This window comes from Loxodonta africana, chromosome 5 (genome assembly GCF_030014295.1).
Source record: "Loxodonta africana isolate mLoxAfr1 chromosome 5, mLoxAfr1.hap2, whole genome shotgun sequence".
NCBI classification, from domain to species: domain Eukaryota; kingdom Metazoa; phylum Chordata; class Mammalia; order Proboscidea; family Elephantidae; genus Loxodonta; species Loxodonta africana.
Window position 1 is genome coordinate 26155548 of NC_087346.1, and position 17730 is coordinate 26173277.

General features: G+C 40.1%; 1 protein-coding gene across 2 annotated transcripts in view; it reads right to left on the minus strand.

The window, feature by feature from the left end:
* LOC100668445 (mitotic spindle assembly checkpoint protein MAD2A-like) overlaps nucleotides 1-17730 on the minus strand; it is a 113166-nt gene that overhangs the window by 15795 nt on the left and 79641 nt on the right. The window lies entirely within an intron of this gene.

Here is a 17730-nt window from a genome sequence, read left to right on the forward strand (position 1 = left end):
GGTCTCAATCATCCATTTTGAATAGGGGAGAATATGTTGTAAGGTATTAGGGTGTTTGTTATTTTTAAGAGTGGAACAGGCTGTTCAGCTATATTTTGAACAGAGCCTGTTCCATTTTCTAAGGACTAGAGATTAATCCCCCCACGTGTCTGTCAGTTAGTTGTACTGTGGGGGCTTGTGTGTTGCTGTGATGCTGGAAGCTATGCCACCGGTATTGAGATACCAGCAGGGTCACCCATGGAGGATAGGTTTCAGCTGAGCTTCTAGACTAGGAAGAATGACCCGGCAGTCTACTTCTGAAAAGCATTAGCCAGTGAAAACCTTATGAATAGCAGTGGAACATTGTCTGATATAGTGCTGGAAGATGAGCCCCCCAGGTTGGAAGGCACTCAAAAGATGACTGGGGAAGAGCTGCCTCCTCAAAGTAGAGTCGACCTTAATGACATGGATGGTGGAAAGCTTTCAGGACCTTCATTTGCTGATGTGGCACGACTCAAAATGAGAAGAAACAGCTGCAAACATCCATTAATAATCAGAACATGGAATGTATGAAGTATGATTCTAGGAAAATTGGAAATCATCAAAAATGAAATGGACGCATTAACATCGATATCCTAGGCATTAGTGAGCTGAAACGGACTGCTATTGGCCATTTTGAATTGGACAGTCATATAGTCTACTATGTTGGGAATGACATCTCAAAGAGGAATGGTGTTGCATTCATCGTCAAAAAGAACGTTTCAAGATCTATCCTGAAGTACAACGCTGTCAGTGATAGGATAATATCCATACGCCTACAAGGAAGACCAGTTAATATGACTGTTATTCAAATTTATGCAGCAACCACTAGGACCAAAGATGAAGAAATAGAAGATTTTTATCAGCTGCTACAGTTTGAAATTGATCGAACATGCAATCAAGATGCATTGATAATTACTGGTAGTTGGAATGCAAAAGTTGAAAACAAAGAAGAAGGATCAGTAGTTGGAAAATATGGCCCTGGTGATAGAAAAGATGCTGGAGATCGAATGATAGAATTTTGCCAGAGCAACGACCTCTTCATTGCAAATACCTTCTTTCAACAACATAAACGGTGACTGTACACATGGACCTCGCCAGATGGAACACACAGAAACCAAATTGACTACATCTGTGGAAAGAGACGATGGAAAAGCTCAATACCATCAGTCAGAACAAGGCCAGGGGCTGACTGTGGAACAGAACATCAATTGCTCACATGCAAGTTCAAGCTGAAACTGAAGAAAATCAGAGCAAGTTCATGAGAGCCAAAATATGACCTTGGGTATATCCCACCTGAATTTAGGGACCATCTGAAGAACAGATTTGATGCACCGAACACTAGTGACCAAAGACCAGATGATTTGTGGAATGACATCAAGGACATCATCCATGAAGAAAGCAAGAGGTCACTGAAAAAACAGGAAAGAAAGAAAAGACCAAGATGGATGTCAGAGGAGTCTCTGAAACGTCCTCTTGAGCGTTGAGCAGCTAAAGCAAAAGAAAGAATTGATGAAGTAAAAGAACTGAAAAGAATATTTCAAAGGGCCTCTTAAGAAGACAAAGTAAAGTATTACAATGAGATGTGCAAAAAGCTGGAGATGGAAAACCAAAAGGGAACAACACGCTCGGCGTTTCTCAACCTGAAAGAACTAAAGAAAAAATTCAAACCTCGAGATGCAATAGTGAAGGATTCCATGGGGGAAAATATTAAACAACGCAGGAAGCATCAAAAGAAAGTGAAATGATTACACAAAGTCATTATACCAAAAAGAATTAGTCGATATTCAGCCATTTCAAGAGGTGGCATATGATCAGGAACTGATGGTACTGAAGGAAGAAGTCCAACCTGCTCTGAAGGCATTGGCGAAACACAAGGCTCCAGGAACTGATGGAATATCAATTGAGATGTTTCAACAAACAGATGCAGCACTGGAGGTGCTCACTCATGTAGGCCAAGAAATATGAAAGACAGTTTCCTGACCAACTGACTGGAAGATATCCATATTTATGCCTATTCCCAAGAAAGGTGATCCAACCGAATGTGGAAATTATAGAACAATATCATTAATATCACATGCAAGCAAAATTTTGCTGAAGATCATTCCAAAAAGCCTGCTGCAGTATATCCACAGGGAACTGCCAGAAATTCAGGCCAGTTACAGAAGAGTACGTGGAACCAGGAATATCATTGCTGATGTCAGATGGATCCTGGCTGAAAGCAGAGAATACCAGAAGGGTGTTCACTTGTGTTTTATTGACTATGCAAAGGCATTCGACTGTGTGGATCATAACAAACTATGGATAACACTGGGAAAGATGGGAATTCCAGAACACTGAATTTTGCTCGTGAGGAACCCTTACATAGATCAAGAGGCAGTTGTTTGGACAGAACAAGGGGATACTGATTGGTTTCAAGTCAGGAAAGGTGTGCGTCAGGATTGTAGTCTTTCACCATACCCATTTAATCTGTATGCTGAATAAATAATCTGAGAAGGTGGACTATATGAAGAAGAACGGGGCATCGGGATTGGAGGAAGACTCATTAACAACCTGCGTTATGCAGATGACACAACCTTGCTTGCTGAAAGTGAAAGAGGATTTGAAGCACATACTAATGAATGTCAGTGACCACAGCCTTCAGTATGGATTACACCTCAACATAAAGAAAACGAAAAATCCTCACAATTGGACCAATGAGCAAAATCATGATAAATGGAGAAAAGATTGAAGTTGTCAAGGATTTCATGTTACTTGGATCCACAATCAACAACCATAGAAGAAGAAGTCGAGAAATCAAAAGACTCATTGCTTCGGGTAAATCTGCTGCAAAGGACCTCTTCAAAGTGTTGAAGAGCAAAGATGTCACCCTGAAGACTAAGGTACGCCTGAACCAAGCCATGGTATTTTCAATCACATCATATGCATGTGAAAGCTGGGCAATGAATAAGGAAGACTGAAGAAGAGTTGACGCCTTTGAATTGTGTTGTTGGCGAAGAATATTGAATATACCGTGGACTGCCAAAAGAACGAACAAATCTGTCTCGGAAGACGTGCGGCCAGAATGCTCCTTAGATGCAAGGATGGTGAGACTGCGTCTTACAGACTTTGGACATGTTGTCAGGAGGGATCAGTCCCTGGAGAAAGACATCATGCTTGGCAGAGTACAGGGTCAGCGGAAAAGAGGAAGACCCTCAATGAGGTGGATTGACACAGTGTCTGCAACAATGAGCTCAAGCATAACAATGATTGTAAGGATGGCGCAGGACCGGGCAGTGTTTTGTTCTGTTGTTCATAGGGTCGCTGTGAGTCGGAACTGTCTCGGTGGCACCTAACAACAACAACAACATCTCACATATTTAAATAGAAACTCTCCTTAATCTTCCTTCTTCTGGTGCCTTTGGAATTTTCTGCCACCTTTATAATGATATTCCTTGCAAAAGTTTTCTTTCCCATCGTCTCCACTTTTTCGACTCCATTATCTTCTGATCCAGCTCCAATAAGATTTGTCCCACCTCTCCACTGAATCCAATCTTGTCAAAGATCTCTACAATGCCAAACCCAATGGTCCATTTTCAGTCCTCATCTAACTTATATTCATAGGAGCTCTTGACACATTTAACCACTTTTTCATTCTTGAATCACTTTTTTCACTTGATCGCCAGAAAAACAGACTCAGTTTTCTTCCTTTCTCCATGGATATTCTTCTCGAGTCTCCTTTGAGTCTTTCTCATTCCAATATTTGGAATGCTCCAAGATGCTCCCCTTCTCTACTTACTCCCTGTCTTAGTCATCTAGTGCTGCTATAACAGAGGTGCACCAAGTGGATGGCTTTAAAAAAGAGAAATTTATTTCTTCACACTAAAATAGGCTAAAAGTCCAAAATCAGGGCATTGGCTCCAGGGGAAGGCTTTCCCTCTCTGCTGGCTCTGGAGGAAAGTCCTTTTCCTCAATCTTCCCCCGGTCGAGCAGATTCTGAGGCACGGGGACCCCGGGTCCAAAGGACGTGCATTGCTCCCGGTGCTGCTTTCTTGGTGGTACGAGGTCCCCAACTCTCTGCTTGCTTCACTATCCTTTTATCTCTTCAGAGATAAAAGGTGATGCAGGCCACACCCCAGAGAAACTGCCTTTATGTTGGTTTAGGGGTGTGGCCTGAGCAAGGGTGTTAGATCCCAGCCTAATTGTCTTTAACATAAATTTAAAATGACAAAATGGAGGACAACCACACAATACTGGGAATCATGGCTTAACCAAGTTACTACACACATGTTTGGGGGGTCATAATTCAGTCCATGACATTCCCTTCCTCCAAAAACCAAATTTAATCTATTGCCTTTTAGTCAATTCTAACTCATAGCAACTCTATAGGACAGACTAGAACTGCCCCATAGGGTTTCCAAGGAAAGGCTGGTGGATTCAAACTGCCAACCATTTGGATAGCAGCTGAGCTTTTAACCGCTGTGCCACCGGGGCTGCCCTCCCTTCTTAGGTGGCTTAAAAAAAACCAAACCCACTGCCGTCGAGTTGATTCTGACTCATAGTGACCATATAGGACAGGGTAGAACTGCCCCGTAGAGTTTCCAAGGAGCACCTGGTGGATTCAAACAGCCGACCTCTTGGTTAAATTCAATTTGGACTTATAACGACACCCAGTAGGAAGCTCTAAATAAAAAAGACACAAAATAAAAAGTGGTGGCAAGGATACAGAGATATTGAAACCCTCATACACTGCTGATGGGAATGTAAAATGGTACCATCACCTTGGAAAACAGTCTGTCAGTGCCTGAGAAGATGAAACATAGGGTTACCAAAAAAACCAAAACCAAACCCCCTTCTGTCAAGTTGATTCAGACTCATAGCGACCCTACAGGGCAGAGTAGAACTGCCCCACACAGTTTCCAATGTGTCTGACAGATTCGAACTGCTATCATTTTGGTTAGCAGTCATAGCACTTAACCACTATGCCACCAGGGTTTCCAATATGACCCAGCAACTCCACCTTTAGGTATATACTCAAAAGAAAAAAACAAATTGTCCACTCCCAAAAATTGTACATGAAATGTTCATAGCAGCATTATTCATAATAGCCAAAAGTGGAAACCATCCAACAACCCAAATGTCCATCAACTAAAGAGAAAATAGCTGCCACAGAGTCAACTTCAACTCATGGTGACCTTATGTACAATAGAGGAAAACATTGCCTGGCCCTATATCATCCTCGAAACCACCAGCATGTTTGAGTCCATTGTTAAAGCTATTGTGCCAATCCATCTCACTGAGGATCTTCCTTGCCCTCACTGACCCTCTATTTCACCAAACATGGTGACCTTCTCCAGTAATGGATCTCTTCTAATGATGTCTACAAAGCAAGGAAGTCTGACAATGTTCTGTTGTGATCCATAAGGTTTTAATTAGCTAACTTTTGGAAGTAGATAGCCAGGCCTTTAGGTTATCTTAGTCTGGAAGCTCCACTGAAATTTGTCCATCGTGGGTTACCCTGCTGGTACATAAAATACTAATGACATAGCTTCCAGCATCAGAGCAACAGGTAAGCCACCATGGTAAGACAAACTGACAGACAGGTGGTAAGTCCAGTGAAGATGTGATTTGTACATAAAATGGAATATTATTTGGCAATTGAAATGAATGAAGTACTGATACATGCCATAATGTGGACAAACTTAGAAAACATTATTTTAAGTGACAGAAACAAGTCACAAAAGATCATATTGTATGATTCAATTTATATGAATTGTCCAGAATAGGCAAATCTAGAGACAGAAACCTGTACCTAGGGCAGGGGGCAATGGGGGCAGGGGGATGCAAGGTCTTAGGAAGGAATGGACAGTGACTGCTAATTGGTATTTTATTTTTCTTTTGGGGATGATGAAAATGTTCTAAACTTAATTGTGATGAGGGCTACATAACTCTCTGAATGCACTAAAAAACATCTGTACATTTTCCATGTGTGATTTGTATATTATGTGAATCAATTGTATAGCATCTCAATAAAACTGTCAAAAAAAAAAAGGAGACATATTCCAAATGTTAAAAGGTGGTATTACAGGCTTGTTTATTTATGTTTTTATTTTTTACTTTATATATTTCTGCATTATCTGAAATTTTTATGACTACCTGTTATACATTTATAACATAAAATAAAGTGATTTCTATATTGAAAAATATGAATTTATCCAACAATATTTACAGAACATCTATCAGATAAAGCTATTATTAAATTAATCTTAGAAAGAAAACTAGGGCCAAATGCACTTAGAGTCTTGTTTTACTTCCTTTTCGGTTTATTTTTGTAAATTAACTTTTCGAAGTTCTTGTCATTTCAACTACCAATGTCTTTATAAGTTTTAAGCTAAGATTAGTGTATTTGATTCTCATTAAAATAAATTTAATAGGTTACAGACCTGTTTGGGGTTATTTATCCCTTTAATTCCAATAAGCCAATGAGGTAATGTGATCCTAATTCTTTAGGAGCTGACAACACATTTACTATCTACAGGATTTCATGTAATTATGGCCACCTCAATTTTGATAGGCAGCATCAGCTAAAAAAGGTATTTAACTTAGCAAATTTCTGACTTAATGCCTTCAAGTATAATTATAATTGATGAATAACTAGTTTTTTGAACATTAAGAATCTAGTTATTAAGAGTTATATTCTGCATTCAAACAAATTTTTTTCTACAGTAGAAAGGACTGGTACAGGAAAAACATATCATTGTAAACTAATTTCCATGACATATTCAGAATCTACTTTTTATTTTCTTTTTAGAAATATATATTTGTTTTGGTTTAAAAGTTTTTGTGTGTGTATGTGTGTGTGTGCTTTAGGTGAAAGCTTACAGAGCAAATTAGTTTCTCTTTAAACAGTTAATACACAAATTGTTTTGTGACGTTGGTTGCCAACCCTGCAATGTGTAAACACTTTCCCCTTCTCCACCCTGGGTTACCTATTTCCATTCGTCCAGTCTTCTCTCCCTTCCTACATTCTCGTCTTTGCTTTTGGGCTGTTGTGCCCCTTAGTCTCATATACATGATTGAACTATGAACCATGTTCCTCACATATGTTGTTGTTGGGCCTGTAGACCTGTCTAATCTTTGGCTGAAGGGTGAACCTCAGCAGTAACTTCACTACTGAGTTAAAAGTGTGTCCAGTGAAACGCTCCCGATCGTTAGCCGTTAGAGACATGTAAATCAAAGCTACAATGAGATTCCATCTCACTCCAACGGGTTGGCATTACTCCAAAAAACACAAAATAATAAATGTTAGAGAGGTTATGGAGAGACTGGAACACTTATACACTGCTGGTGGGAAAGTAAAATTGTACAACCAGTTTGGAAATCAATTTGGCGCTTCCTTAAAAAGCTGGAAATAGAACTACCATACAGTCCTTGGAACATATCCTAGAGAAATAAGAGCTTTTACATGAACAGATATATGCACACCCGTGTTCACTGAAGCACTGTTTACAATAGCAAAAAGATGGAAGCTACCAAGGTGCCCATCAATGGGTGAACAGATAAATAAAGTATAGTATATTCACAAAATGGACTACTACGCATCGGTAAAGAACAATGATGAATCCGTGGAACATTTCATAACATGGAGAAATCTGGAAGGCATTATGCTAAGTGAAATTATTCAGTTGCAAAAGGACAAAATTATATGAGACAACAATTATAAGAACTTGAAAAATAAACAAAGAAGAAAATATTCTTTGATGGTTACGAGAGTAGAAAGGGAGGGAAGGAGAGGGGTTTTCACTAATTAGATAGTAGTTAAGAATTATTTTAGGTGAAGGCAAGGGCAAAACACAATATAGGAGAGGTCAGCACAAGTGGACTAAACCAAAAGCAAAACTGTTTCCTGAATAAACTGAACGATTTGAAGGCCAGCCCAGCAGGGATGGGGGTTTGGAGACCATGGTTTCAGGGGACACCTAAGTCAATTGGCATTATAAAATCTATGAAGAAAACATTCTGCATCTCACTTTGGAGAGTGGTGTCTGGGGTCTTAAAGGCTAACAAACGGCCATCTAAGATGCATCAATTAATTGGTCTCAACCCACCTGGAGTAAAGAATGAACACTAAAGACACAAGGTAATTATGAGCCCAAGAGACAGAAAGGGCCACATAAACCAGAGACTACATCAGCTTGAGACCAGAAGAACTAGATGGTGTCTGGCTACAAGCCATGACTGACTTGACAGGTAACAAAACAGAGAACCCCTGAGGGAGCGGGAGAGCAGTGGGATGCAGACCCCAAATTCTTGTAAGAAGACCAGACTTAATAGTCTGAGACTAGAAGGACCCCAGAGGTCACGGTCCCCAGAACTTCTGTTAGGCCAAGACAGGAAGAATTCCCAAAGCCAACTCTTCAGACAGGGATTGGACTGGACTACGGGATAGAAAATGATACTGGTGAAGAGTGAGCTTCTTGGATAAAGTAGACACATGAGACTATGTGGGCAGCTCCTGTTTGAAGAGGAGATGAGAGGGCAGAGGGGGTCAGAAGCTGGCTGAATGGACACAAAAATAGATAGTGGAGGGAAAGAGTGTGCTGTCTCATTAGAGGGAGAGCAACTAGGAGTATACAGAAAGGTGAACATAAGTTTTTGTATGAGAGACTGACTTGGTTTGTAAACTTATACTTAAAACGCAATTAAAAAAAAATATTCAGGGGCTATACTCTTGGGATGTCTCCACTCTCTGTCAGACAAGCAAGTCTGGTCTTTTGTTGTTGCTGTTTTGTATGTGAGTTTGAATTTTGTTCTACGTTTTTCTGTCACTCTGGAGCCCTCTATTGTGATCCCTGCCAGAGCAGTCAGTGGTGGTAACTGGGCACCAACTAGTTGTCCTGGGCTCAGTCTTGTGGAGGTTATGATAATTGTGGTCCATTAGTTAGAAATCATTTTTTAAGGGTGGATAAAAAAGGACACACACACACACGTGCCCACACACATACTCTTGTCTATTCATTCTGACAATTTTACCCAAACACATGGCTTCAGCCATCATTTCTATATACAGAGACTCCAACATTTACTCACCAGCACAGCCCTTGTTCCGGAGTTTTAGAGCTCTACTAGAAAAAAGAACCATGTAATTTATTGGGATATTTTGGAGTGTGAAAGCAGTCCTATTAATAATTACACCAGGACCACAGTTGTAGGCACCAGTTGTACACCAGGACTGTCCCAGACAACCGGCATGATTTGAAATCTGCATTTATCTATTTGACATTTCCACGTGGATGTCCCATAGGAATTTCAAGCTTAATACCTCCAATACTGAGTTCATCTTTCTTCTCACAGTCATCCTGAAATTCACTTACCCATCTCCATGTCCTCATATCTCACACCTGTTCAATTGCCAACCATGTCCATTCTATCTACTATTTTTTCAATCTATTCCCCTCTTTCTCTTTGCACTGCTGCTTTGTCAGTTTGCTTCTGATCATTTCCTGGCAAAAATGGTCAATATCCTCATTACTGGCCTTCTCACTCTATTCTTAACATCTCCAGGCCATCCTCATACTGCCACGTGACTGATCTTTGTCCTCTAACTAATAAAAGGCTATATATCTCCATCACCTATATCAATAGTTAATTTACCACACCCCGAATATTTTTTGTACAACCCCTTACTAACCTGAAATGAAGTTTATTTACAGCCAATAAACCCATCCACACATATAATTAAAAACATCTATCAGATATTTTTGTCCATGTGAAGTACAAATGGCCAACAAGCACATGAAAAGATGCTCAGTGTCATTACCCATTAGGAAGATGCAAATCAAAACTATAATGAAATACTACCTCACTCCTACTGGAATGGAGATGATAAAAATAAGTCAAGAAACAACAGTTGGAAAGATTGTGGAGAAACTGAAATCCTCATCCATTGCTGGTAGAAATATAAAATGGTACAGCCTCTGTGGAAAACAGTTTGGTAGTTACTCGAAGTGTGGAACACACAACTACCGTATGACTCAGCAGTCCCAGTCCTAAGTATGTACCCAGAAGAAGTGAAGGCAGAAATGCACACAGAAACCTGTATACCAATGTTCATTGCAGCACTTTTCACAATAGCTGAAAGATGGAACCAACCAAAATGTCCATCAACAGATGAATGGACAAACAAAGCGTGGTATATACCCACAAGGGAAAACTACTCAGCCATAAAGGGAAATGAAGTCCTGACGCATCTCCCTACATGGATGAAACTTGTAAACATCATGCTGAATGAAATAAGTTAGTTGCAAAAGGACAAATATTGTGTGATCTCCCTTATATGAAATAAGCAAATAAGCAGAAGCCAAAGATGCTTAGCGTTTACCAGTAGCACGAGGGAGGGGGAAAAGAGGGAGTTTTTTTTAGGGGACATTGAGTTTATGTTAATGGTGGTGGAATGATTTGGAAAAGGATAGCGAGAATAGACACACAACTTGAAGAATGCAATCAATGTCACTGAACTGTATGTGTAGATATTATTGAGATGTTTTGTTATGTGTATTTTCACCACAATAATTTCTTTTAAAGTGCAGGAGATAAAAGGAAATCAGCTTATAATAAAATTATAGGTATTTTAATATGCAACTGCTAGAATACAGCTTGGCTGAAGAATATCATAGTCACACGCTCTACATGCAGACTGACAGACGGCGTTGTATTATTGATGGTTGCATTATCACAAGCAACATTGCTGATGGCATTGCAAATTTTTTCTAAAATGATAAATAATTGCTGGTAAAATTCTGGGGAAAAAATCAGATGTTTTTAAAACTCAATCAGGGAAGGAAAATAAAATCCTCAAAAATTTCCATATCATTGATCGAAAAGTAAAAAAATACATAATACCTTAAATTGCTCTAAAAAAAAACATAATTATTTGCTTGGTCAAAGGCCTTTTCATCAGACTCAATAGCCAGCCTTCTCCTTCCTGTCTTATTCTAGGATCTTAATTCACTACTTGGATGCCAACACTGTTTATGCCACCTCCTTTGGAAGGCATCTTGGAGAAAACAGCTTTGGGGGAAAATATATTGTATCTTCAGTTTATTTACATGGATTTGGACAGCTATTTAACCTCTCTAAGCTTCTATTTCCCAAATATGCTATACTTCTAATAAAGTTATCTACCCCTGTCTGTCCCCAGAGGAGGACATTCTGATGCCTCCCTGTTTGCCTTGAAAAAAAGAAAGTCAATTTGAACTCTTCCAATAATCACCCACAGGATATGGAAGTGTGTAGTTTGTCTACTCTGTGCCATCACAAACCAGGAAACCCTGGTGGCGTAGTGGTTAAGTGCTATGGGTGCTAACCAAAAGGTTGGCAGTTCGAGTCCACCAGGCTCTCATTGGAAACTCTATGGGGCAGTTCTACTCTGTCCTATTGGGTCGCTATGAGTTGGAACCGACTCGATGGCAATGGGTTTCTTTTTTTTAATGCCATCAGACGATGCCTAGGTGACTTCTTGCAGAAACCTAGGCACTGCAAGGATCTCATAACCAAGGGGTCTTAATAGATGTCTTAGAGCATGCAGTCTTTAGTGATATATTAAGAAACTACTTTTTATTTTAATTTGTAAATAATTGTAGAGGTGAATAAACAAATACAAACACACACACATACTCTTCTGTCTTCATTCTGACAGTTTTACCCAAACATATGGCTTCAGCCATCATTTCTATATACAGAGAAACCAAAGTCTGCTCATCAGCACAACCATAGCTCCTAGGCAGCCTGCCGTGGTAAGGTGCTCCAGGCTTTTGTGCTATATGGGGTCCCATGTATTCACATTATCCTCATCCTATTTCTCTGTCCACTGGATGCACTGGGATTTATGCATTTGATCTTTGGACCCAGAGCCCCTTTACATCTCTGCTTATGTTTGTCTCCTCTGAATCCTACTGTCCTTCTCTCTTTGGAAACCCTGGTGGCATAGTGGTTTCAGAGATAATCAGGTATGAAGTAGTCTTCTAAGTACGGGAAAGGAAACTGACTAGACAAATGTAGTAGAATGGCCAGGGAGAGCTAGAGCCTACTAAAGTTTTATGGTCACAGATTTAAACGGGGCTCAGTCAGAAGGAATGTATAAATTTTTTTCTGCTAAATTTAGCTGCTCATCTGCAGGCACAGGTTGTCATTAGGTGGTCTCAACTCCGTTCCTACTCATAGAAACCCTATACACAACAGAACGAAATTCTGCTCGATCCAGTGACATTCTCACAATCGTTGCTATCTTAGAGTCCATTGTTGAAGCCACTGTGTGAATCCATGTGGTTGAAGGCCTTCCTCTTTTTCATTGGCCCTCTACTTTACCAAACATGATGTCCTACTCCAGGGATTGGTCCTTCCTAATAACATGCCCAAAGCACATGAGAAGTAGTCTGCTTTTGCTTGACTCAAGCAAAATAAAGCTTGCTGAAGATAAAGTTTGTCTTTCACGTGTATTCTTACTCGGAAAAAGACAAGGACCCTTTGTGTCAGATTGGCAATTGGTAATAGAATGATGGTCTTAACAGGCAATTCTGCTAAGAGCTTAGAAAGCTTATATCATCATAAACAGAATGTTGCTAAAGAGGTGGACCTCAACTGTGCTTCTGGTAAGGCCTTAAATGGAAATAATGAATATGTTATTGAACACTGGAGGAAAGGCTATCCCTGTTATAAGGTGGCAAAGAATTTAGCTGAGTTATGTTCAAGTGTTTTGTGTAGAGCTTGCAAGATACGCACTTGGATTTTGGCTGAGGAGATTTCTAAGCACAATCTTGAAGGTGTAGCCTAGCTCCTCCTTGCTACTTATAGTAAAATGCAGGAGGAAAGAGATAGATTAAGAAATGAACTGTGCAAAAAGGAGCCATAACTTGAAGATTTGGAGAATTATCAGCCTATTCATGTTGTAAAAATTAAGAAGGCATTTTTTTTTGAAAAAACACCATGTATTTGGCTAGATACCTGTTTCCTAAAGAGATCAGACATGTGATTTAGGAATGCATCCAACTATCTCAACAGAAACCCTACTAGCTTACACTGAAGGGGATAGATACGGGAAAAAATGAAGGAAAGAGGTGTAATGCCTGAAATTTCATAGGCAGGAAACAAGCTGATGTAGCTATTGGGTTCTAAACATCTATTGTCTTTCAAGAAAAGAAAAGGATCATCAAGCAATTCAGAGGCCACAGGGGCTTTTGTCATGGGTGGTGGGGCAGGGCTACCACTTCTTCCATTCCACAGGGCTGAGCCACTGCCTGAGTCTAATGGGCTGGGCTCCCTTCCTAGTGGGCCAGGACAGGCTGCACAGGGTTTGGAGGTTAAGGCCACTGCCCAGGTGGTTTCAGAGAAAGAATTATTTTCGAGTCTTGAAATTTGCCTTGCTGGATTTCAGACTTCTTGATAAGTGTGATCCCTTTACTCCTTCCAATTTCTCCTTTTGGAATGGGAGTGTCGACACTGTGCCTGTTGCACCACTTTGCTTGGAAGCAAGGCTCCCAGATGGGGAGGGAATTTGCTCCAAGATGGAACATACCCAGAGTCTTCTATACCTAAACCTATGGCCAACAAGTCAATTTTGACTCCTAGTGACCCTATAGGACAAGGTAGAACTACCCTATTCAGTGTCCGAGGCTGTTGATGTTTACAAAAGCAGATTGCCACATCATTCTCCTGCAGAATGGCTGGTGCATTTGAACGGCCTACCTTTTCGTTGAAGATGGAAGGAATACATAGAGTCATTATTCCAAAAAGAATTAGTTGATATTCAACCATTTCAAGAGGTAGCATATGATCAGGAACCGATGGTACTGAAGGAAGAAGTCCAAGCTGCTCTGAAGGCACTGGTGAAAAACAAGGCTCCAGGAATTGATGGAAAATCAACTGAGATGTTTCAACAAACAGATGCAGTACTGGAGTTGCTCACTCATGTAGGCCAAGAAATATGGAAGACAGCTTCCTGACCAACTGACTGGAAGAGATCCATATTTATGCCAATTCCCAAGAAAGGTGATCCAAGTGAAAGTGGAAATTATAGAACAATATCTTTAATATCACATACAAGCAAAATTTTGATGAAGATCATTCAAAAATGGCTGCAGCAGTATATCCACAGGCAACTGCCAGAAATTCAGGCTGGATTCAGAAGAGGACGTTGAACCAGGGATATCATTGCTGATGTCAGATGGATCCTGGCTGAAATCAGAGAATACCAGAAGGATGTTTACCTGTGTTTCCTTGACTATGCAAAGGCATTCGACCGTGTGGATCATACCAAACTATGGATAACACTGTGAAGAATGGGAATTCCAGAACACTTAATTGTGCTCATGAGGAACCCTTACATAGATCAAGAGGCAGTTGTTCGGACAGAACAAGGGGATACTGATTGGTTTAAAGTCAGGAAAGGTGTGCATCAGGGTTGTATTCTTCCACCATACCTATTTAATCTGTATGCTGAACAAATAATACGAGAAGCTGGACTATTTGAAGAACAGGACATCAGGATTGGAGGAAGACTCATTAACAACCTGCATTATGCAGATGACACAACCTTGCTTGCTGAAAGTGAGGAGGGCTTGAAGCACTTACTAATGAATATCAAAGACCACAGCCTTCGGTATGGTTTACACCTCAACATAAAGAAAACAAAAATCCTCACAGCTGGACCAAAGAGCAACATCATGATAAATGGAGAAAAGACTGAAGTTGTCAAGGATTTCATTTGACTTGGATCCACAATCAAGAGCCATGGAAGCAGCACTCAAGAAATCAAAAGACTCATTGCATTGGGTAAATCTGCTGCAAAGGACCTCTTCAAAGTGTTGAAGACCAGAGATGTCACCCTGAAGACTAAGGTGCGCCTGACTCGTGCCATGGAATTTTCAATCACATCATATGCATGTGAAAGCTGGACCATGAATAAGGAAGGCTGAAGAAGAGTTAATGCTTTTGAATTGCAGTGTTGATGAAGAATATTGAATATACCGTGGACTGCCAAAAGAACGAACAAATCTGTCTTGGAAGAAGTGCGGCCAAAATGCTCCTTAGAGGCAAGGATGGCGAAACTTTGTTTTACATCGTTTGGACATCTTGTCAGGAGGGATCAGTCTCTGGAGAAAGACATCATGCTTGGCAGAGTACAGGGTCAGCGAAAAAGAGGAAGAGCGTCAACAAGGTGGATTGATACAGTGGCTCAACAATGAGCTCAAGCATAAGAACGATTGTAAGGATGGCACAGGACTTGGCAGTGTTTCGTTCTGTTGTCCATAGAGTCTCTATGAGTCGGAACTGACTCGACGGCACCTAACAAGAACAAACCTTTTCGTTAGCAGCTGAGTTCTTAACCACTGTGCAACTAGGCCTCCTTCCCAGAGTCTTACTTATGTCTAATATTGTGTTTAGTCCTTCTGTTCTACCTCCTAGTTCATTGCAACGTGTCTGCAGTCTTAAACGCTTACAAGCAGCCATCCAAGATACAACAATTGGTCTCTATTGTCCTGGAGCAACAGAGGAAGAAGGACAGTCAGGAAGGGGAGGTGGAAATGGAATGTGTGGCTAATTGCCTCCATGAACAACTGCCCCCTCTGCCATGGGACCAGAACTGGATAGTGCCTGGCTACCATTACTGAACATTTTCATCAAAGATTTTATAAGAGAATCCTGATCAAAAGAAGGAAAATGCAGACCAGAATTTCAAATTCTCATGGAATACAGATTTTGTGGAGTCATGGATACTGGATAAACCCCTGAAACTATCGCCCTGAGATAATCTTTAAACCTTAAAACATAAACCAAAAATATCCCCTGAAGTCCTCTTAAAACCAAGCAATAGTTTAGCCTAACTAGTAAAGAATGTCTCTTTTAAGATCTATCTACATGGGATCAGCAGCAACTCAAAACGATAGATAGGAAACTTAGGGGCAGTGAGTTTTTGCTAATGAGAGAGGAACAACTCAAAAAAGGAGGATGAGAATGGTAGCACAATTTGAAAAATGTAATCAAGGTCACTGAATTGCACATGTAAAAATTGTTGAATCGGTGTATGTTCTGCTGTGTATATTCTCAACAACAAAAACAAAAATAAATTATTTAAAAAATGCATTTTAGGCTTAGAGTGGATATTGGAAAGGTTTAAGACTTTTGGGGGTGCTGAGATAGGGTGAGGAGCCTTGGTGGTAGTGCTTAAAGCTCAGCTGCTAACCAAACGATCGGCAGTTCAAGTCCACCAGCCACTCCTTGGAAACCCTATTGGGCAGTTCTACTCTGTCCTATAGTGTCACTTGAAGTCGGAATTGACTCGATGCCAGTGGGTTTGGTTTTGGATTTTTGAGATAGATGGGATGAATGCATTTCGCACATGGGAATGACAGGAATTTTGGGGGGCAGACAGTGGACTGTTATGGTTGAATCTTTAAATTGTGTCCCACCAAAAAATATGTTGAAGCCTTAACTCCTGTACTAGTGAATGTGGCCTTGTTTGGAGATAAAGTCTTCCTTTGAAGATGTTATCAGTTAACAAGGTCATATTTAAATAGGGTGGGTCCTAATCCCTTCCTGAATAGTGCCTTATACAGGGGACAACAGACACAGAGACAGTGTTACAGGACGAGTGGCCGAATGAACTTGCAGTGAGGAGGAGAGGCCCTGTGAATGTGCATCTAAAAGCCAAAGAATGTCAAGAAATGCCCAGGGCTACCGGAAGCTGGAAGTGACAAGGAAGGATCTTCCCCTAGAGCTGACCGAGAGAGAACTGTGAGACGATAAACTTACACGCTTCAAAGTCACCCACTTTGTGGTATTTTGTTAGGTTCGTTAGTTTCTGTTGGGAAACTAAGACACTGATGTGTCAGCATTATTAAATTCTCGTGTGTATTTCTGTCAAGAATATCATAGAGGTGATGTCGTGCCTTTCTCGGTGCATCTTATCGAGGAACACATGTCGATATACCTCATATTGGTGAGGTTAACTTTGATTATTTAGCTGGGCTGTGTCTGCCAGGTTTCTCCTCTGTACTAGAAAAAAAAAATTTTTTTTTACAGTTTCTATTTATTGTTTTTAAATTAATTTTTTATATATATAAATCAAAATATTGATATTATGTAAATATTCTGTTTCTCATCATGCTTTCACCTACTAAATTTAGAATCCATTATGAATTTTGCCTAAAAATTATTAATATCTGTTTTCTAAAGTTGGTTTTCTATTTCTATGATTCCTTACACATTTATTAATTGGAATTTTACTGGCAGCTTTCCCTTCTGCACCATTTATTTATTGATCCACATCAGTCTGGACTTACGGATTTTTATTTTATTCTACGAGTTATAATCTGTTGTTATAACTACTTTTTTTCTTGTTCAGATTACTCCAGACTTGGTCATTGGGAGCCTCTTTAAGAGAGCTTCTTTGCTTTTGACATGTCTTTAATTTTTGAGCATGACAATACTTTCTGGCACAAGATATTGCAGGATCATTTTGTTTTTTCTGTGCCCCGGCTGTGGAATCTGTTATTTCTCCAGATGCTCTGGCTTCTTTTATTGGAGAAAGGCATTTAGAAGCTAAGACACGGACATGGGGTGCACTCACAGCTGCTGAACTCTAATTACTCTCAGGTTATGCTAATTTCCTAGCACGAAGCTAGGAAATGCATGTGTGTAAATGCACAGGTACATACCCATCCGTATCTTTTTCTA